The sequence below is a fragment of the Phasianus colchicus genome, chromosome 6 (genome assembly GCF_987193195.1).
Source record: "Phasianus colchicus chromosome 6, bPhaCol1.hap1.1, whole genome shotgun sequence".
Lineage (NCBI taxonomy): Eukaryota > Metazoa > Chordata > Aves > Galliformes > Phasianidae > Phasianus > Phasianus colchicus.
The window spans coordinates 8,692,121-8,714,619 of NC_143441.1; the positions used below are offsets into that span (position 1 = coordinate 8,692,121).

A 22,499-nucleotide genomic window follows, 5' to 3' on the forward strand; every position below is an offset into this window, starting at 1 on the left:
TGTATTTCCAGCCTGGAGCTTACATTCAATTTTCTCTTCAAGCATCCTCTGCTCAGGGAACTAGGGTGCAAGCTACCTCTGGCTTGTATTTTGTAAATAGGGATTAGTCATATCTTTGAAGTCTTCCCTGAAAGAGCCAATAACTTTCCCTTATATGAACCCCAGCTCTTTGGTCCTCTTCTGGCTTGGAGATTTAGCTTCCTGTGTGTGGTGCGAATTAGATGCTCACCTTAACTTGCTCTGAAAACAGCAATTCTGTGCCTGCTGCAGCTTCTTGTAGAATCGAAATGCAGAACAGCCATATGGCTTATCAGAACTTGTAATGCCTTCTCTCCATTGCGCTACAACGAGCTGTAACACCTACTGCTCACACCTGTAAAGGCTTTCAAATACATGACTATATATATGCATGCAGAGACATGTATGCACATGGATGTACCAGTCATGAGTTTTCTGAATGGGAATTCTTAATGGTGATATTCAGCAAAGGGTGAACCAGGTCAGAGAGGTTCTTCAAAGCATTACTAATGGAGAACTTGTGCTGAACCTCTCTGTTCCTGGCTATCTTAAAAACCAGGATCCACCTGACTTCCAGGTTTGGACAGAAGGAGCCACCCCAACACTAAAAGGCATACTAGGTCTCCTCATGCAGCAGCTGCTCCCTGACACAGGTCACAACAAACATACTGGGTCATAAACACCACCAAGCACATCTCAGCCTCAAAGAGAAACCCAGATATCTTTACAATTAAATACATTCAGTATTTAAATGTAAAACAAAAACAAAAGAGCACAGGAAGCTGTTCAAAGCAGTGGTTGATAATGCAGCAAAGTAACTCTAGCCATCCTTGCAGATGTCATTAGATGCGTGGCACTGAGCATATGTATAACTGAGAGGAAGCACAGCCATCTGTTTATTAAGATGTGAGATGCTCGTTTCCTAAACTAAACATGTCACCTACAAACAGGTGTTAATTTTGACAATGGGGCAAAAGACAGCAAGCTAACTGCAAAGGATCTTCTCCCTTTACCCTGAGAAGGGACCTGTATGGCACCAGTGGTGAGCTTCTCAGGTGAAGGTGATTAAGCCCTTACAAAAGGAAGACGGCCTTGGTGTGAAACCGTGAAATCATCAGCAAAATCCCACTGATGTGGGAAGCCATTTGATTCCCAAACCTCTGATGCATAAAAGACTTGCTTCTGCTTTTCCATCCCATTTACACCTCATTGGTCCTCACTAATGCTGCATAAGAACTCGTTTATGCAGGAATATTTATCGTTTACGTTCATTTATTGTCACTGTTTCTTACTACTTTGCTTTCAGCAGCTGCGGTGTTTGAGACACACCTGTCAGCACACACCTGTCAGCTCTCTAGCCTGTCATTTTCTTTCACTTTTATTTTATATATTCTAAGAGACACTTTATGAGGGCATCTGGATACATTTAATTCTATCCTTACCTCTGGGAAAGCAGGAGTCTTCCTTGGGCCATCTGTGGGAAAGGCAGGGTGTAGGGATTTCAAGCTGAAGAGGAGTCTATGCATGAAGAACAGTGCACTCAGAAACATGAATGCGGGGCATCCCTGGTGCTAGCAGTACATACGTTTATGCACACAGTGAGTGTGCAGGAGCACTAAATCATTCACTACCTTATTTTTCACGTGAAGCTTCTCTGTTGCACATTCTGCTTCGTGTTCCTGCAAGCAGTTCATTATAGGACTGGAATTATTTTAGGCAGACATTCAGCAGGAAAAGCAGAAAAAAGGCCATTGTTTCAGACCTTGATTATGCAGATTGGCTTCACTAGTAAGGAAATTAACACTCTGCCACAGCTGTGGGGACCAAAATTACAGAACAATCTATATTTTGAAAACTTTGAAAATCTGCCAAAGGAGAAAATTACATGATTGAACAACAGTTTTTAGAGATTCAAAGTAAAATATTCCACTAATGGGTTTGTTTAGTGTGCTGTTTAAAAAATTTAATCGGTGAGTTTATTCCAATATACTCAACAATTTGTACACCCGCATATAGCTTAGAAATTCCTGCTAAACAAAGAACAAATGAAAAACAGTCATCACTCATTTTTGAAGTCTAAAACACTAAGCAGACTTTTACTGAATGTTTTATAACGTTCTTGCATTTTCTGTGACCATTTCAGGTTCCGTAGTACTTCTGATCTGGGAGAAAAACGCCACAAGACCCATCCCAAATGGTGTTTTAGCCCTGATGAAAGGAGGAAGCGGAAGAACAGTACTCTCAAAAGAACTTCTGAAAGATTTAGGATTCTGAGAGATTCCACCCAGTATAAAAACTACTTCTTACTAATAGCCTCAGGACTGTACCTTAGTACAGTAAGACATTTCTATGCTTTGATGCCTTGGAAACAATGGCAGCAAGATAGGACCACTGATGGAGAAGATGAAAAGCAGTCAGAGCAACCCATCCCCACAGGTGTTGGGGACTGAGCAATTACCAACAACCCAGAAGTTGTAGAAATACAATCAGTAAGTGTTTCAGTAAACTGGCTTCCAGACAGCAAATCTGCTGACAGAGGTATGATTCACATCCATTATACCTGAATTATTCCAAACCACCCCAAACTGCCATCTTGAATGTCACTTTACCAGTTCAGTCACTCATTTTTAGCATTATTCCTTCACTTCCTCCGAATGGAATGACACAATGAAATATATATGCTGCATCCAGAATATTCAGGTTACAGAAGTAACTTACGCAAGCAATGCTAGTCATAAAAATGCACTGTGAGATTGCTTCAGAAGAGACCTTTACTGAAGGATTCAGTAGCTAGGTAATCATCTTACCATAGCAAAGGGAACAGAAAAAGAAATAATCACCTTTTTGCCTTCACTACCGCTTCTCTAATTTGTGAAGGAAAATAAGTTCTAGCTGTTCATTAAAACATAGAAATTAAGCAAAAATAAGGCCATATTTTGTAAAACAGAGAAGTTGTCAAGTTGTATCATTTAGTTATTCATTATTACAGCTACCATAACCTGAAACCACCATTTTGCAATCTAGGACAGCAATCTTTCTTTGCTGCTGAATGCCATGGGCAGTGCCTTACACCATAAACCAACCATTCATTATGTGGAACAACTGACAGCTTCTTCCAGTACGGAGGCCAAGATTACTAAAAGTCTTAACTCTGAGATGCCAAACCCTGTCAACACACGGGTATGAGGAAAGAAGTCCATTTACTGGTAGTCTCGGTAACACTTCACAATAGCCATTGTCCAAAGATGATAATCAGAAGGGAGAAGAGAAACAGTAACAATTAAGACCAGAAAGGTTTTATGCTCAGCTGATAATACTTTTAATTCCCCATTTATTTTATTAGGGCTATACTATTTAAGACCTTCAGGAGAGACTCCCTCTGTAAGTTGCTCTTGGTGTGTTGTTACCAGTTGCTCCTCCATCGTGGCAGTTGAAATACAATGGATGGCACGGTGATAACGCGATGTGAGAGGTTCAGTGTACAGCACAACTCTAAAATGACTGAATTCTGCTATACAAGGGTTTCACCTAGACACTGAACCCAGTCTAATTACACACATTTATTCCTCGTGCTAACAGATCCCTTTAGTATAGCTCCTTTCAAGTGCTGGTGTCAAGTACATCATTTATAAGACAGAATATGCTGAAAGAGATGCATGTTCCTTACATAAAGCCTCGCTATACTAGGAAGAAGAAAGGCTGGCACTGGAAAATCCTGCAGTATTGTTTGATGCATTTTGTCCTCATTCAAACTCTGATTATTAATCTTTTTTTTTTTTTTTTCCTCTTTTTCTCCTGCACAAGGAAATGTCAGAAGTTTACAAAACACCTGTTTAATTACCCATACTTTGTCCATTTTAAGCCAGAGCAAAAAGCCTTTGCTGGCCCAGGCACATAAATTACATCATTACCTAATGAACTGTTGCAGAACTCATTTGAATGTAGCTGACTTTGTGAGTAGCGTGAGTCGTTCAGTGATTTAGACAGGAGTAGTTCAGGGTAGACAATATTAATTTAGGGATGAGTCATTATGTTCAGTACCAGTCTGGGGCCTAATGATTTGATTCAAATTAATTTAAATCACTGGGGAGAAAAAAATACTGAAATTATACATATGACAGGATATCAAAGCAATCTTTTCCAAGGGGTTTGTCATTGAAATTTCTTTTCAATTTTTTTTTTATTGCATTGTACATGCACAATCCTGCTCAAGTGTAATGGCACAGATCACATTGGTTATGCAAAAGTTTTCATGCCAAAGGGAGAAAGGTTTCTGCATTCCTTGACATGGTAATATTTTTTTAGTAGGCAAAAAGAGAGAAAAGACTGACAGAGTCAAATTCCAGCTAATCCCTAAAGGAATTACAAACAGGACTGGGAGGAAAAAATAGGAATCAAAGTGATGTTTTTCTCTTCTTTGGCTATTGTGATGGAGAGCTGCTCTAAACGCTCTACTGTGGAAACAGGACAGCCTTGGGTTGTCTTCACATACATCTGTCCAAGTGGATCCAAAGTACTGCACCTGCTACTCAGATATATTTGCTCCATTTGCTTGTTTGTGGGAAACTCATAAAGAACTCTTCGAGTGAGATCAGCTTTTCCACATCAACATGCTGAAGCGGTCAGCAGATTATTTATTTGCAGAGCTGGCCCTGCATTAGGCAAACAGAAGGAAAGCGCTGTTTAATACTTCTCTATCATGTATTATTTACCACATCTCTTTCCATCCTGTCCTGTGGGAAAAGTCACCCCTGTATTTGAGTCCAGCAAAACAGGAAGGAAAGTGGGATCAAAGCAGCCTATTGGGTTTATACTGCATCAAGGGCAACTCTTGTGAGACAACTTCACGGGCCTTGCCACTAAATGCTCACCTATATTACAGGTTCAGAAGAAGGGCTTTGCTAGTTGTTTCTTTTATCTAGAATACGTGTCAGGCTGTCAATTTACCCATCACAGTGAAGTTGCTGTAGGAAATAGGAATGTGAAGTCAGGAAAAAAAAGACAAACACTAAGTTGTTGTGGGTAGAGTGGAGATACCTTCACAAATTCACCTTCATCAGAAGTTATCTCATAGATGCTTTTATTCTAAACAGCTGACAGATACTTTCTTATCACCTTCAAAATACTTGGGGGGGTTCTTTTGAAAGATCATTGATGATAATTTAGATGGAGATGCGACAGGGAAATTCCTTATGCATCTGCTTCTGCAAATTAATAAGCTTTTTATTTAGGACCCTGCTATCTTACAATTTAATTACAGGATTACATGGAAAACAACTCAATGACTTGGTGCTTTTATACCTCAAGCCACACGGCCTGCCACACTCTTGAATTCACGGATGGACTTGCAGTCTGAAGATAAAGGATATGGTCTTTGTTCCCCATGCAGTCACCTGGACTCCACTTCCAAGACAACAAGATTAGAAGACTAAGAACAGCTGCAGCTCCATGAATTGGGCTGGAGAAAGAAGAAAAGTAGAGAGCTGTGATCAACAGCATTGGTTGTGTTGCTGATTCCATCAGTAGGCTGGGGGGAGGAACAATTGCTGTTCAGCCATGTTTCTGCATCTCAGTTTCCCTCTCTGTAAACTGGAGCTCATATTAACATCCTTTGCAAAGTACTGATGAGAAGTGCCACGTTAAATCTTTTTTGACTACGTGTAAGTAAGAGACAGAATTTAAAATTAGCCCAAATTCAGGCTGACTTGTGACCAAATACTGTTTTGACAGAAATCTCCAAGGATAAACACCCACAAGAGACATTTATCACAGCATTTATTCCTCTACGAAGAGCTGACTACACAGTCTCTGCTTACATTTCACTGACTGTATTGGCTCTTCCACTTGGTAAAATCAAGTTCCCCCCCATGATTTTCAACCCCTCGGGTTTCTTCTTCACATGCTTTGATGCGTTTACCAAGGCTTCATAGCTCTAATTGCAGCTCTCGTACAATTTCCCATGAAAAGATGAACGACCTCAGCCTCAAGCTTAGGGTCTGTCCCCCTCTGCACAAGAGTGTGGCTTCGCTAACACTATCAGTAGCCTATAGTATGATCCATGGCTGCCAGTCCAAGAGATTTCATAACCATCTGACTTTTGTTTTCAGCAGCCTATATCCTATTCATTAGGAGAAGCTGGTAAATGTCAGCTCTACAAACAGGACAAAAAATGATTCAGTCCTCTCTTTATAATCTGTCTAATAAATTCAATAGGTGTCACTTTTGTGGAAGGGTCTATATACCTCAGCAGTAATTTGTCACCAAGAAACAGTTTCAGGGCGTTTCACAGTTGTGTGTCAGTGTTTATTTCAGGTCTTATCTTCAATGAACATTTCTTGCTAAGAGAAATTAATTCCTTGCATCTGTCACTAAAGGAACAATGCAAATGCACTTTACATAGAGGGCCCATTATTCAGTACATTAGGCACTGATATGACAGTTTTCCTCATCCCACAGTTGCACACAACAATAAGTAACCTCACTCATCACAAAGATTTGCAAAATGGAATATTATGTGGGTAGGATGTCGCAAGGTATTTTCTTTCTTCTTTTATTTTTGGTAGTATTTTAATGTATTTTAACCCTTCCCCCAAAAAAACCCAAACCCAAAACAACCCTCCAGTAAATGCTGCATCGCCACTTCAATCCAGCATGACAGATTTAGGCAATCTGAAAACCAAAGGGAAAAAATAGCAGAGAATTATTAATGGGACAGGATTTCTGTACTACACTGAAGTACACTGGAAAGTGTTTGAAATGAGCAGTTCTGGGCACAGCATCACTTTTGCTCTACTCTGATATTTTTTTAATCCCAACCTGCCCTCAAATTCAGTGGCCTTAATGAATTCCAAATCTAGAAAAAAGGTTGTGGACAACTTTCTAAAGGATTTAATTAGATATTAAAAATTCAGTTCTAACACCTCAGGATATCATTCAAAGCAGGAGAAAGAAAAAGACATGCTAGATGTGTCAGGAGAGAAAAGCAGAGGATGATGACATCTGATGCTTGCTGCAACAGGGGAGAACCAGAAAAATTACAGAATCTTTTCAATCAGCTGAAGGAAACTGAAAGAGGGAGAAGGAAAAAAAAAAGTTGCATTTTATTCTTTATGATCAGAGTCATTCGTTTCCTTGAAACATGACCATACTGTACAAACTGCAAAGTGATGAAATTGAACAAGCACAATAACCCTATATTATGCACTCTGGATATTTGAAACAAATATGTACACACAGAACAGTCACTGAAACGAGAGGCAGCTCATTCTAGCTACATGTTGCATTCATTTTCCTCGGTTATGCCAGCAAATATATTAATTCCCAAAACCTGCTTGCTAATCATCTTATGCAAACACAGGAGAAAACTCAATTGGAATGCATTTAAGCAGGCAACACAGGAGGCTTATTCTGGGACAAGCTTGCTGACAGTCAAAGAGATATTTTCATCCTATTTGAGACAGAAATATCATCATATGACTCACAAGCCCAGTCACAGCTAACCAAATAACACAAACTGCAGATCACCACAGTGCAGAAGCCCTCCTTCTAATAAGGATACTAGCTGCTAAAGCTCGAAGTGAGATGAAGAACAGGTTGTTCTGTAAACCTCCTTTTAACGATGCTCATTTTTGCATGGCCTTGAGCCATACACTGCTGTGTACCACTGCCATACTTCTAATAGTTGCAATTTGTTCTCAGTGGCTCCTCCTCGTGCCATACCTCCTTCCCCCGTGTTCTCCAGTCTCTTGTTGTTCCCCAGATCTCTCCTACATCCCTTAGGCTGTTGATTATGCCTGACTATATCATGATGTGATGGGAGCTGGGCTATGCCTGTGGGCTACAGACATAATGCTCTTCCCCTCCATTATTTATTAGGCACTAATAAGGGCTTTCCCTCTCCCCTACCACCAAGTTACATTCAGCACTTAGGAATCCAATAGTTTTGAGATATCCATTCCTGCATAAACTTTAGTGAAAATTAGCAAATGGCTTTAGGAGAAGCCCAGTCATGCTGCTGTAATACTAGTCTAAAACGAGGTAGATAAACATCAGTTAACTAAGTTTTTTTTTCTAGCTTAATTCTTGGGTCCAAATAGGAAGCTATAGTCAATAAAAATTAATCAGGTATCACTAATTTCAGCTCAATATCTGCAACCAGCCTGGACATTGCTACATACATAGCTGAAACCATTCCCTGCTTTCCAGGATTCATATCAGCTAACTCCTCCCCTTGCACAAGCCCTTGGAAACCCTGAAACTGTTGGGTCTCTTCTGCCCTCCACAGCCACATCCAGCAGCCTGAGGTGAGTGCAGGAACCCCATGCCCCACCACCCTTCTTACCAGGGTGCCCCAGGGCCATGCAGTCTGTACCCAGACTGTTTAGGTGTAAAGTCCTCAAAAAACCTGGTTTAAACCAAAGACAGCGTAAAACTGCCCTAGTCCTCTTACAGGAAAACAAACCCCTCAGTATTGCTGGGTTTTGATCAGTAATTTTCCACTTATCTACTTGAAATCTAATAGCCAAACGTAACTATGAGCTGCAATTGTTTTTTGCTTTTTTAGTCACAACATTTTCAATAATATCTCCCTGCTCAGAATTAGCAAAGGCCAATGAATGTTTTCTTAATGACCAGCATATAATCCCTGAAGCACTGTGCAGCTGTTTTTCTCTCCCCTATTTAAATTTCTAAAAAATATTTGAAATGCTAAATGAAGGAAGAACTGTTCTGGGGTTTGCCGAGTTTCCAATGGTTTTTGGCAGCCTCTGCTTCTTATCTAGCTCCTGAGTCATTCCACAAAGCTCCTGGCAGATCCCATGCCAAGGGTCTTTGGACCACATGATCTCAGCTGTGAAGTAAGATGTTTTTCCTCTTTCCAGGTCATTTTCATCCACTTCAGGTTAAGAATCTGTTGTTATTTCTCTTTTGCTTTTATACTTTAACTAATGCAAACTTTCACTTTGCCCATATCAAAACATGTATGTATTTTCATCTCTCTTTCATCTAGCTTCCCATTTAGAGAGACAGACCTTCTTTTGTAAAGGTAAAAATTTGAGTCTACAGAAGGAGGACTTAAAGCCCTAGGTACATACAGGAAACAAGCATTTTGCCAGCATGCTGCATTTGCAAAGCTCTCAGCACAACAGCATCTACTCTGAAAATCAGTACATTGCCACTATAAACTGCCCTGCCAGCACTTAGAGCTGCATGGGCCAACAGGAGAGCGTGGCAGAGGAAGGGACAGCTCACCAGTCAATGGCTTCTGCTTGACAGATGTGGATGGTTTGTCTCATACAGCTTCTGTAGGTGGCAAGGTACATTCTGCAGTGAAAATGGCCAAAAACTACTTTAAGCCTACAGTGATAAAGAAGTAGGGATGTTCCTGTTTGCTGTGACAAGTGATTTTCACAACACAACTATTCCGATTTAAAAAAAAATAATCAGATACACAACTAGTTTAAGTAAGTGGATAAAGGTCTCATCTTCCCAAAATACTGTATCCACAACTTTTCACCACAGAAGTTAGCAGAAAACCAATAGAGCAGGGGAAACCACCCAACTGAATACCACCAAATACAGAATTTAAGTCTCAGTTTCACTGTGCATCAGCGCCCAGCTACGAGCCATGGGGAAGCCTTCATTTCTCAGTTCTCTGCTTCTCTTCCTAGAGAGGAACCTGGGAGAAACCAACACAGGACCCAACACGGCTGGTACCTGAAGGCACTGCTGTCACATACACAACCCAAACGTGAACAAATGCAGAAGGGCAACCAGCCTCATTTAGAGGAGAAATTTCCAAAAAAGAGGATACAGTACCATTTCAGTTGTTTGAAAGCCAACATTAGCTTAATAGGATTTTTTTTTTTTTTTTAAAAGGAATATGCTAGTTCCCAAGTCTCCAGAAGAAATTTTTTTTTCTCCCCCAAGCCAGCCAGAATATTTCTACTCATAACTTTAATTCATGGTTTCTTTGCTGGTTTAATATTTTGCCACTCTTAAGTGATCTAAATTTTAACACTCATTTGTTCTTCTCTGACTGCTGCCAAATGAGGATCCCAGCAGCTCAAAAATCCAGAAATAGGTGGTTGGCTCAACATTATTTTACTACCTATTATTTAAACCCAATTATTTAGAATCACTCAGTGACAACAAGTTAAATATATGTAGTGCTCATTTTATACTTATCTCCTTAAGCTTCCTTAATTGTGTTGGCGTTCTCCAGTCACTGTCAAGCCATTATCCATTCACAGGTTCATGGTACATAATTTGGTTAAATTTATTAAAAAAATATTGTAAGGTTGTTTTATTTTTCCATCACGCTTTATCAGAACAATGACAAGATGCCACACACAAAAAGTACGTTTTCATGACCTGTTCGCAAAGCTTCTGTGATGTTTAATTAGGGATATAATGGAGAATATTTTAGCCAGTTCAGAGTAGCTTGGAATTAACAATGCCTGAGGCAAAGGATGAAGCTCTGCTTAACTCAACATACTCAACTCAAACGCTGGCAATGGCCTTTGCAAAGGGATCTTATTTCTATAAGAAATCTTCAGAAATTTGCGATTCTCTCTCACCTTCCTACCTATTAACTACATTTAATTTCTTGGGCATCATGTCTCTCAGCAGGATAAAGCTGTGTTATATAAAAGCTTATCTCTCCCCCTTGATAAACAACACACAATGAAAACACTTTATGTTGGCATAAAGTTCTCTTCCCATAGGCATGCAGTTCTTATTGCAGGTTGTTTACCACATCTATCAAACTAGTCATGTGAATCACAGAAGCACGATAGCTGCTCATCCTGAATAAAGAAGATTTAGAGATGAATTTAATCCACGAATCAAACAGCTAATTTTCATGAAGATTCATTGCAGTTTTGTGGATTTTTCAACAGAAAAAGCTCTCATCACCTCAGTCTGGTATTAAGGAAGACCAGGGCTGGTTGTTTCTCAACCACAAGACATGGACATGTCAGACCACAGTGTGAGAAACTGAAAGGACAACATGACTACTATAAAGTCATAGCCTCTACCTGTCATCAGCAAGGTTTTGCAGTTCCTGGTGACAGATTTGCACATGGGTGTTTTGTTCACATTTGCTCTCTCGTTAAACAGTCCTCACCTTCCTTCCCATAAGCTTTATTGTGGCTAAAAGGGGAAAGAGCTTTCATGTGCATTTTTATTATAAAGGCCATCAACACGCACGCCCTATTGAATACCTTCATAATCAGCATTTGGACTGTACTAAAATAATGAGTTTAAACAAGTATTCTAAAGCAGGTTTGCATGGAGGAGAGCAGATGTTTCTAGTGGAGAATTGAAATGTGCTTCAAACTCAGTTTTCTAAGTAGCTTTAGCAGTGCAAGAGGGATCAGAATAAGAGCTTTCATTTCTCAATCAAGACACCTTAAGCTTGTAAGTCTCCATCAGATGTTTTTAGGAGAAATAGACTGGACCAAGGTGAGGCTACCTGCTAAAGAAGTGAAAAACTGTCTGCACTTGAAAATGTTTGCTCAAGTGCAAGGGGCAGCTTTCCAGTGCACTTTATATTTCACATTCATTTAGCTTCCCTGTTGAAGAACAGGGCAAATTTTGATGCAGAGATCTGTGAACTGTGGCCTTTAAGACCCTTTTCCTATGAGCCAGGCCTCCATCCCTACAGCAGCCATCTTCACTCACTTCTGGCCTAAGGTTGGCCTGTGGTTACAAGTTCCCCACTCCAGGTTCACACCTCCCAAAACCTGATGTTAGGGAAATAGCACAACCAGTGCATCACTCCAAAATATTACACCTAGTTAGGTCAGGCAAGTCAAAGGATTTTTCTTCCCCTCCCCCCCACCAGTAGGTCATAATCTTAAAAAAAACATCAGTAAATCAAAGAAATCTGCAGGAAGACCTGCAGAAATAGTTCTCATTCCAGGAAAGTTCCTGAAATAGTTTGAAAAATACTGAGTGCTCAAAACCAAATGATGAATGTCAAATTCCTCCAGCATTCCCTACTGCAAATGCCCAGGTAAACATCTCCCAGCCATTAGGAGATGTTAATGTGACACGAGCTTGTGCCCAGCACAGCTGAGGTTCAAGGTGCACAATATGAAGGTAACAAATTATGGTGTCAGTTCTTGCTGCTATACATTTTTCCCACCTGCCCTTATCAATCAGCTGCAAAGTACTGCCCCTTAAAGCAGGGGCAGGCATTCAATTTTTATTTTCCTGTATTTAAATACTTCCCCCCCCCCCCTCTCTCCAGACTGGCATATTCCTCCTCAAGCTGAAGAAATAAAATAAGATTAATTTTTTGAGCCATGTACTCCAGGGCACTTCACATTAAACGGTAGACACTACAGGCAAATAGATAGCACTAATAGCACCTGAGGCAATTTCCTTTCCTATGTTTCTTCTCAGTTGCCAGCTGGAGTCTGGGCTAAGAATAGCCTTGCCATGACAGAATAATGAATCCCAGCGATAAGTGTATTTTGCAGCAACGCAATGAGGTCATTATCTACGCGTTAATGGATGAATGGAGTGGTAGAGGGAGGGAAACTGCTATTGGTTGGTACAATAAAAGCGCAGGATGAACGAAAGAAACGCGAACAAACGTTACTCAAAGTGATCTGAAAATCATAGCCTGCTTTCCTGTTTGTGTTAATGTAAGAATAATTTACATGAGATCAAAAATTTAAAATACTCATAAGAAATTTACTTCGCTGGCAACTCCTCTGTGTGAGCAATTACTGCTTTCCTGACTCTGAAATCATCCTGTCTTACCTATATGACATTGCAATAGTTGTACCATATATCTGATAGTTACAGTATCACTAATGGTAGGGAAAGCATATTCTGAGGTTAATCTAAAAGAAAGAAATCTTTAGAGGAAGTCACCAAAATCCAAGAGTTCTGAAGTTGCCTAGAGTATTCTTCCCCTTCAACAGCTCACAGATCAATGCACCTGCGTTCTCATTACTAGGATTTGATTTAGAGACAGCATGAATTAAAAGCAAACGCTACTCGTTAAAAACAGCTACAACAAAAATCGTGTCATTGCTGATGTCATACCTAACATTACTACAGCTGAAATACATGCCTTTTTTTTTTTTTTTTCCTCTCAAGCTGCTGATTATTATAATTTGATATAAATTTCCCTACTGGCAGTTTCAGCAGTTCCCCTCTTTAGAGACCAGCTGATCATGTCTCTCTTTATCGCCTTTAAATACAACACTCAGCCAGATAAAGTACATTTTAATACTCACATGTAAACGCAAGCCTCATTTCTCTTTCTTGAGGTAAAAAGAAAAGATGTTTTCACTTGGAGAAAACATAGTTTTTCCACCTCGAAAGCATTTTGTGTGACAGTGCCCGAGTGCAACAGGAAGCTGCATATATAAAAACACGTGCCAAAGGCCAGGATTGCTGGTAACAGTGGTTAATGAATGGAATAGTTAGCCCAGCAGGTAGAGGAGGAAACTTGCAGTAGAGCATTCAAAGGGAGACCGTGACCCAGGAAAGCACTGAGCCTGCTAGGATTGAATTGAGCTGCCTGCTTGGGCCCAGCAGTAAAGCTTAATCACTTTTTATGCAACACCATCAGAATGCAGATTGGCTGGGTTCGAATATTTAACGCAACACAACTTCATGTCCAGGAATCCCATGCATTAGCAGAGAAAAATGTAGCAATTAGATCTCAAAGAAGTACAATGCAGGAAAGGCAGAAGTAAAACTTTTGAGGCAGACCAATTATCAGTAAAGCACAATATAATGACAATGCTTTAGATTAAAGAACAGAGACAGTCCCTGATCCTGCAAGCATTTATTGTCCTGCACTTCACTACCATGAGTAATCTCCTCTGGATTCAATGAGACTTTGCATAATAGTAAAATTAAACCATGTATCATTGTTTTGAAGGCACAGCTCTGAAATGAATACCATTTACACTCTATTTGCTGAGCAGGAGAGAGGAAAATAATCATCCAAAAACTTGACTAAGTCTTGCTTTTTGCTCTGGCTGAGAAGGAAGAGAAGCCATTATCACCAGATCAATTACACAAATATTAGCTTTCCAACAGTCTACTGATCAGGGTATTTTCAAGCTGATTAGGTTGGCACAGATCATCCTAACAGATCCGACAGGCCGGTTTTGCCTCAGTTGCCTTTGTCTGGTGGAATGCCATGGCAATGAGCCTCTTTAATGGAGTTCTGGTCTCAACCCAGCCAACCTCTCCCACCCAGCCTCAGCCTTACCTCACAGAGGACGAGGCCCATATTGAGGGCTTATGGAAGAGCCATGTGTTCTGCCCCTCAGAGCTGCCATTCACTACAGCAGCTTCAACCCCAGCAAAGATGGGTTTCACCTGCAACCCTAGGCTGAACTGCAGCGGTCAAGGTGCAGCTTATTCCTTTCTGCTGGCTCTGACATCAAGTGCTCACCCTAAACGGCCAGACAGGACAGGAGAGGTAATCTTACACAAGTGCAATTATTTGCTTCCATCAGAAAGGAGGATACCTGTCAGAAGGGGTAGCAATTTCTTAAATGGCTGCCACAGCATGAATCCAGCCAAAGGGAACATACAGCTGTGAGGAAGGGACTAAAATGAAGATTCACCAGGTCACTCATTACCTTCTGTTTTCAGCCTACTAATGAAAAATCAGCCCTTGGGTTTTGCTGTAAACTGTGATTTCAGCCTTTAGTAAGTACAGGTTTGTCTCTGCCAAACTTTGGATGTGCTATATCCACAGATGCAGTGAATACAAAGAAAAATGTGAGACAATTCCTACCACAGCCCAACACCAGCAGAGATGCTTATGAAAGGAAGGGCTAGAGGATTAGGTATGAAATGGACTGGCAATTCAGCTCTCTGTGTAGAACCAATTACAGTAGATATCCAGCCAGACTTTTCTCTCCTATCTTCCCAGCCACCTTCCTGGCTGAACCACAGTTTAATCTGTGACTTTGGCGATGCGGGAAAGGCCAGTGCTAAACTTGAACCAATGCTAAAGCATCTCTCTGTATATGTAAGGCACGTCTTTAATTGATACAACTGTAATAAATTATTTACCCACACATTAGAGCTACATTATCGGGAGGGACAGATCACTGGTGCACTTTGCAAGCACACCTTCACAAGTCATGCCATGAGCAAGAGGTGACACACAAACCTTTAACAGCAGCAGTTGACTAAGCCCCCATGCTTCTGAACAGAAGCTAATCATTTTATTAACTCTTAAGATGTTTGTATAGCATTAAGTAGTATCTCCAGACAATATTTTTTATTTTTATTCCACTATCCTATTTAAAAAGAACTTGCTAGAAAACTAAACAAACCAAGAGCATAAACACCAAAATATTCTTGCTTCTCTTAAGTACTTTCAGAAGAAAACAAGTTTTATTTAAATATTTTCCAGGTAATTTTTAAATAACAACAAGGCAGTTCTGAACAGGAAAATACCTCCTGTAAATAAAGAATAAGTTCTGAATTTTTAAGAGCTGGAAACCTTAAGTTCACTGAAAGACTGTGGAATTGATGCTGTGAACCACGTAGCATGAAATAAGGAACAGAGAGGATGGAAGCATAGTAAGGAATTAAGAGTTTCATTACAGGCTCATATCAACACAATACCAGGTATTGCTTTTCCTTGAGATTTTTTTTTCTTTGTGAGCATATTGATTCTGGTACAGAAAAGAAATGCTACAAAAACATTCTCTTGGCTTAATATTCTCTCTTTCCTCATACACACCTAATTCAACACTGCATATGATCAAGTCACACGCAGGTAATACAGTGAACATATCACATACAGAAATACCATAGCTGCTAAGAATCAAATAGAGACAAAGGACTTCACATTAGTATTATTAAGCAGAAACAGATTTTAATACTTCCCTTCCTAATACTGCTGTGAAATACAGCTGCTGCCTTCCCAACTTTGTTTATTACTGGTTGTATTTCCCTGTGTATCCAGCCCTGTCTGTTCCAGCTGTGTTTAATATAGTTTTTAATATAGTTTCAGGGCTGACTCTAGACAAAGACACATGCCACGCTATCTCTCCACCATCTCATATTATAAATGAAGGTTTCTTTAACTTACTTTCTCTTGAAAACGTGGAGAGGGAAGCAAGGAGACTCCCAGCACTGTGGCAGGCAGCATTAATCATGAGGTGCAACACCTATTGAGGGGAGTAGCATCCCAAAGCGCATCCCAAAGACAGCTCCCATCAGACAAATTTCATACACAGAATAAATGCAGGACATCTAAAAGCTATTTGTAAACGGGGCCAAATCTGAACACAAGTGCATTCATTCAGCAGCATGCAATAGCTCTTTCAATTTAAAGATTGCGTCCCTGCTGATGAAATTTTCTCATTCAAACTACTTGATTAAAATTCTGACTAATACATGCTTAAGATCAACAGCTCATTTGCATATGAGGTATCCTCCAATATAGATTTAGATAGATTTTCCCTGTATTGCTGTACAGATGCCTCAGCCAGCCACTATCAATAGCTTTCATTTTGAGCTCACGCGTCAGTCAAGTAGTTATTAAAAGGTGAGCCTGTCTGGGGAATTTGTCTTCTGTGACAACAAAACAGTACGCTTCCAATTTCTCTAAATGGTTTATTTGCCCAGTTAAGCTACCTGGCTTTATTGCTTCAGAAAGTGTAATATTCTCTAGTGTCTCTACCTGAGGTGCTGCATACCCCACCTTCTCCCACACGCACTGAAGCTGATGTACACACCAACTCAAAATTGTCAGAAAAGTAAATTAAGCTGAAGAGGCCTTAAATTACAGTCTCAGATGTTGCATATAACAAAAAGTTAATGCTATTCACCTGTGATTGTTCACATGACAAGTTTTGCTGCAATACCAAATCCTAATGGCTATATTAGCCAAGTAAAGGATGGAGATGCATCCAGTCAGAAGAGTCATCCTCACATTTCACCAAAAGGATAGTTGAGTGAGAGGAACACCTGTGTAAGTAGATCAATTCCCTGTGTGTTGCAGCTACACCAACTTATCCCCTCGCGCTTATATTGGCCCAAGCCATAGAAACTAGAGGAACCCTGAAAACAGATCAATTTCTAGTACACAGCCTTATGTAGAGGACACAGAGTAACCCCTCATCACTGGCAGGTTCTCATCCAGTTTAGTTCAACATATCTTCCTGAAAAAAGGCACATGACCACCTACTGGTCAATTCAGGGGTGCATTTTTACCCATGGTCACCGTAGCTGGTGACAAACATCAGGATCGCTTACCCAGTTTTAACTGTGATGATGCCACCAGCATCCCTCTCAACACCATAAAGACAAAATTCTTTAGCTCAAGGGCCCAAGATCTGGAGACAATAGACATGCTGCTGATTATTTGTTTCTTGGTTTCCTGAGTAAACATTGCTATTCTATGAAAACAGGTAATGTGTAGAAGCATCCTTTGCTCTGTGCTCCTAAGAACTAACTTATTTTTAAGAAGGCAGAGACAGAGCCATCCCTTGTAGAATCAGCTTAGCATTACGAATCCAAATTTGCTGTCATTTTTGAGAATATCTGATTAAAATCAAGAAGTCTATAATAGCAACCATTACTTCAACATGAAAATTAGGGGTATTGTTAATTCTTTTGAATGCGTATCAGCTCCCTTCTAATTGGATCTATATTCATTACTGAAACTGAAATTAAAGAACAGCTATGAAAGGCTTTTGATGTCAGCTGTATATATCATGCCATGAATTAAGTTACAAGGATGGTTAATGCATTATATGAATCTTTAACTACCTTTTTCATCCCATTTACTTACTCATGGCTGGCTACTAGGCTGTTCACTGCAGAACTGCACTAGCACAGCAAACTTTTAGGATCAGTTAAGGAGTTCTCACCATTTGAATCAGCATAAAATACACAGATCGCAGCACCAAAATGTGATGGTTTAGAATTGATTTGTCTGCCAGGTACAAGACCTACTCTGCAAATGAGGTGCAGGACAGGGAAAAAAAAATAGATTGAGCTACTGCCCTATGAAATGCCACAAGAATACAAAGTAAAAGCTGGACTTGGATGAGTAGGTAACAGGACAAAAAGGAGAAATTAAGAGAGTATTGTATCAGCCTCTCAAACTCCATAATCCCACTATTTTTTTTTTTAATATTTATTACATTATTTTTATCCCACTATTTTTATTTTTTTGCCATAGGGAAATTATATACCATCTTTTACACCTTCAAAACCCTAACCCCCATAGCATCCATCCCTCCTGCTAGTACTGTGGGGCACAAAACCAGGTGTAGTTCCCCTCACCCCCAATACTCCAGGCTGCAGAGGCACAAGAGGAAATAACTGAGAAGTCTGAGCAAGAGCTGGCAGGAAAGCAGGGGATGCAGTTCAGAAACCTGCCTCTGCCCCTCCTGCCTGCCCACTGTTATTAGCCAGTGTCTCCAGACAGAGACCAGACATCTCTTTCTTGATTAGTCTCTCTTCTTTAGGCCAATGGATTTTATGTAGTGCTTTACAGGGCCCTGAGAGGCCACAGCCTGCTCTTAAGGGCTTTATAAAAGCTATCAAAACACACTGATACGTTGCACTGTAATCTCTATATACAGCATTAATAGAGAAATCTACCCCTCTGGTAAGGGCTTTCCAAGGCCATGATCAAAAGCCATCTGTGTCAGTCCAACTCTCAGACCTGCCTAGAGCAGACCTGCCCACACTAGACATTAAAACAACTTTACAATAGTAGAATGCATTCTATAAAGGGTTAAAAAAAATCACTTTCACTCAGCAAACCTGAGTAGACTCATAATCAAAACTAAACTATAACCTCCAACCCAAGCACCTTGCCCTTCAAAGCAAAGTTTCTTCTTCCTGGGAATATCCAGCCTGACTCTCTGGAGTGGGCTGAAAAACCATCTGCGTGGCAATTGTCCCCACCTCCATATTTATCATCTGTGTGGCCTTATCTTCTCTGGCAGATATGCCTTTTCTGTCTTCATAAAGCATCTCATCTGACATTTGCTCAGGCTTTCAGAAGAGAGGTGGACAAGCCATCCAAATTTTACTCGACCAGAGCAAAACCTTGGAGTAATTAATGTAAAGCAGAATAAAGGGCACCTGAAAAGAGTATCTTCTGTTCAGCCCAATTATCTTGGTTATAGTTCACCACTTTGCAGAGATAAAAAGCCATTATTGAGCTTTGTCATTGATAGCATTACTTTCTAATCTTAATTCCTGTAAGATTATTAGCTTTAAAGCTACTTATTTGTTGCATAGAGATAAGTTAATTTATGCAGAAATTAAAATTGAAAAGTCATGCTTAGATGCAGCAGTATTTACACAATAAAGCAGCACTACAAACATTGATTTGAGTAAAACTCAGTATTTCTCTTGTTATTTACAACCTCTGATAAATTTGCTCTCTAAAACATTTTTTAAAATAAGTCACTGATACATACAGAATAAGTTTAAAGAAAATAAAAGTCTTCAATCAAATCTCCTTATTTCCTGCTATCTTCAAAGCCTGTATGAAGTCTGTGTGTTTTCTGTGGCATGTTGATTTTTTTCCCTTACATAGACTCTGTGCTTCTCATAGTGCTCATTAGACACTGCAGCCACCAAGCACTGCTCTCCTCTGCTTAATGCAGCAGGCTGGAGTCCCCCAAGAGAAAACTAAACATTTTTTTCTCTAAGAGCCTCATAACAGAAGTAGTCCTAATAAGGAGACTTGGCTAAAGGTGTAAATGAGACCATGAGGCCAGGAGCCACTGAACGAACTGGGGAAAGATGCTTAAGTCAGATGATTTTGTTTGGCTGATGGTCAGATATTTTTATTAAATATGAAATCTCATTACTCTGAGCAGCAGGTGCTTCATAGGAGTATACCTGATGGGCTTGAGAACCACTCTATCCTTATTAGAAGGGCTACCAGAGCAGTAACGGCTATAGCCAGGAAGGATGTGCAGACTAGCCCATCAGATCTTATAGTAAATAACTTAAAACCTCTGAAGAGAAACCCAGAGCAGAGATACAAATCCTCTCAGTGGGATACAAGTGTCTAGACATAAGCATCTATCGTTATTTTTGTCCACAGAGGATGTGGAGTCTCTCCCTTGGAGATCTTCAAGAGCCACCTGAAAACAGGCCTGGGCCGCCAGCTGTAAGTGGCCCTGTCTGAGTAGGAGTTGGACAAGGTGACCTTGAGAGGTCCCTTCCAACCCCAACCATTCTGTGTTTTAGACATCCCATGGTTTGCAAAACATCCAGCAGTAGCCCATGAAGAAAAATCTAGTACAGGGCTGAAATGCTATAATGCAATAGCATAACACTATAACACAATGAAAAGTACAGCAATGATAGCAGAGTAGCAAAGCTCTAGGCTACAGCAAGTGAGAATAAACCCCCAAAGCAACCACAACCACAACCACAACCACAACCACAACCACAACCACAACCACAACCACAACCACAACCACAACCACAACCACAACCACAACCACAACCACAACCACCTCCTTACCTTTAAAAGGCCTCAAGTAAATAGGAATCTCCAGCAAGACACCTACTCCTCCACTGCCCACCCTTAAATGAGGTGCTGGAAGGGATAGATCCTGGCTCCAGCCCTTCCAATCACTCAGGTACATTGCATGCACCTGAGCTCCCCAGGGTTGGCCCTGCCTTCCCACCAGGTGCTCCATCACTGGTTCAGGCTGTGACACAGCATTTCTGCTACAAGGGCACACTTCCCCTTTTCCTTATCTAATAGAGACATCGCAGGTAGCTGGACCAAGACTATTAATAAGATGCAGCAGAGTATCCTTGCTTGGGATTTCCCTGGCTGCCAGGCTCTCAGAGTAGGCACTCACGTTTCCTTAGAGTTTCTTAGCTGTAAGTTGAGAAAGATGCACAATGTCTTCCAACCTTTTGTCCTGAAAGATTAGTTGTTCAGCTGTGTGTACGTAGCTCCAGCCATCCTGCGGGACTGACTTTAACTAGTTACATCCTCAGGGCTAGCCTTAGACATCAACTCCCCTACAGCTCACCCAAAAATCAGTGCTTGGTCACAATCTATATATTGAGAGAGAGAGAGAGATGTAATAATAACACAAGTAAGTGCTGACCTATGCAGAAACCTGGCTGGGTTGGGTGGCTGAATTTCTCACCCTCTTAGCTGGAAGCACAGGTGCTGTAGATGGTGAGAGAAAAGGGAGAAGAGGGAACTGGCTGAATAGCTAGGTGGTTCCTTTCCATCTGGAGTTCGTAGGTAACACTAAGCAGAAAGACTGTCTTCAGCTCCTTGCTCTGTCATCATAAATATACTCCCAACTGCCAGGTGTGCACTTAATTCATGATGTTGTAGAAGGTTTCACTGGTTACATCAGTCCCAGCCACCACTGCAAGGTACTGTGTAGTAAAGAAGGACTGGAAAGTCTGTCTGAAAGTATCATTGGCTGAATGTTGTGTTTAATGAAGTTGCAGAGAAATGCAGGTTTTGGTTTTGGAAGAATTTTCCGGAGCAAATGTCTTGATGCTTTTTGCTTATTAACACGCTATACTGAAATAGAATCCAGCCCTAATAAATAAATAGGCTAAAGGGGAAGTGGGGGTATTTGCTGCTCATACATCTTGGTCAACAGCCAGTTCGACCTTTGACCTGGCACTGACAGCTACAGGGTTGATTCCCTTCTGCTTTGCTTGAGCAGAATCCTGTGACTTCAGGGATATGAAACTGAAACAAGAAGAGGAATTAACACCTTAGTCAGGAATAGGGAAGTATTCTACATTCTAAGCCATATTTTTTTGCTCTTGTGTATTCTTAGAGCATCGGGTCAGAGAAATAGCATTATGTCCTTACATTTTTAAGTGGGCAGTGCAGGGCTGGCGATAAGGGACAGGATTTTCAAGACAGTCCCGTTCAGCTACAGCATCATCAGTAACCCTTGTTAATTACAGAAGGGAGCAGAGCTATAACAGCACTGAGCACTTTTGGGATTTCCATTGACTCAAGGGACAGATCGGGCATTGGGGTGAGGCAAGGTGGGGTAATTTGTGCAGAAGATAAAGGAATAATTTGTGCCAGAAGATGAAGTGTTTCCTCCGTGAATGTCAACTAGAAGGTCAACTCGATCTACAAATTCTTCAAAACTGCAGCAGGAAGGAAAGAAAAACTCCTTTAAAGAAGTTCTTAGCTCCAGGTGGGATGCTGCTAGATGCGAGTGCGCTGCCAGCTTTCTAAATGTATATTACAAGTATGTAATTAAAAACCCTTTAAAACTATCACTTATGTAAAAAAAAAAATACAGAAACAAAAACAAAAAAGCCCACACTCACAAAATCACAAAAACAACCCCCCCAACTATAGAAATAGAAATACTTGTTATTCTTTATTTTGCATGATAATTATGGGTAATGATTTGGTTGTTTTTATATTTATGAGGCTAAAATGCTGCATCAAGCTGTTGAGACTTGCTTTTATCTTTCTCAGGCCATAGAATATA

At 40.5% G+C, this 22,499-nt stretch overlaps 1 long non-coding RNA gene across 1 annotated transcript; it reads right to left on the reverse strand.

Annotated features, from left to right (window-relative positions):
• Positions 1-3,105: 3,105 nt before the first annotated feature.
• On the reverse strand, positions 3,106-22,252 carry LOC116227231 (uncharacterized). The gene is made up of 3 exons (XR_004166509.2): positions 20,522-22,252; positions 5,320-5,476; positions 3,106-4,670 (listed from the first exon to the last, which is right to left on the reverse strand). It is a non-coding gene; the product is annotated as an uncharacterized LOC116227231 (long non-coding RNA).
• Positions 22,253-22,499: the final 247 nt, after the last annotated feature.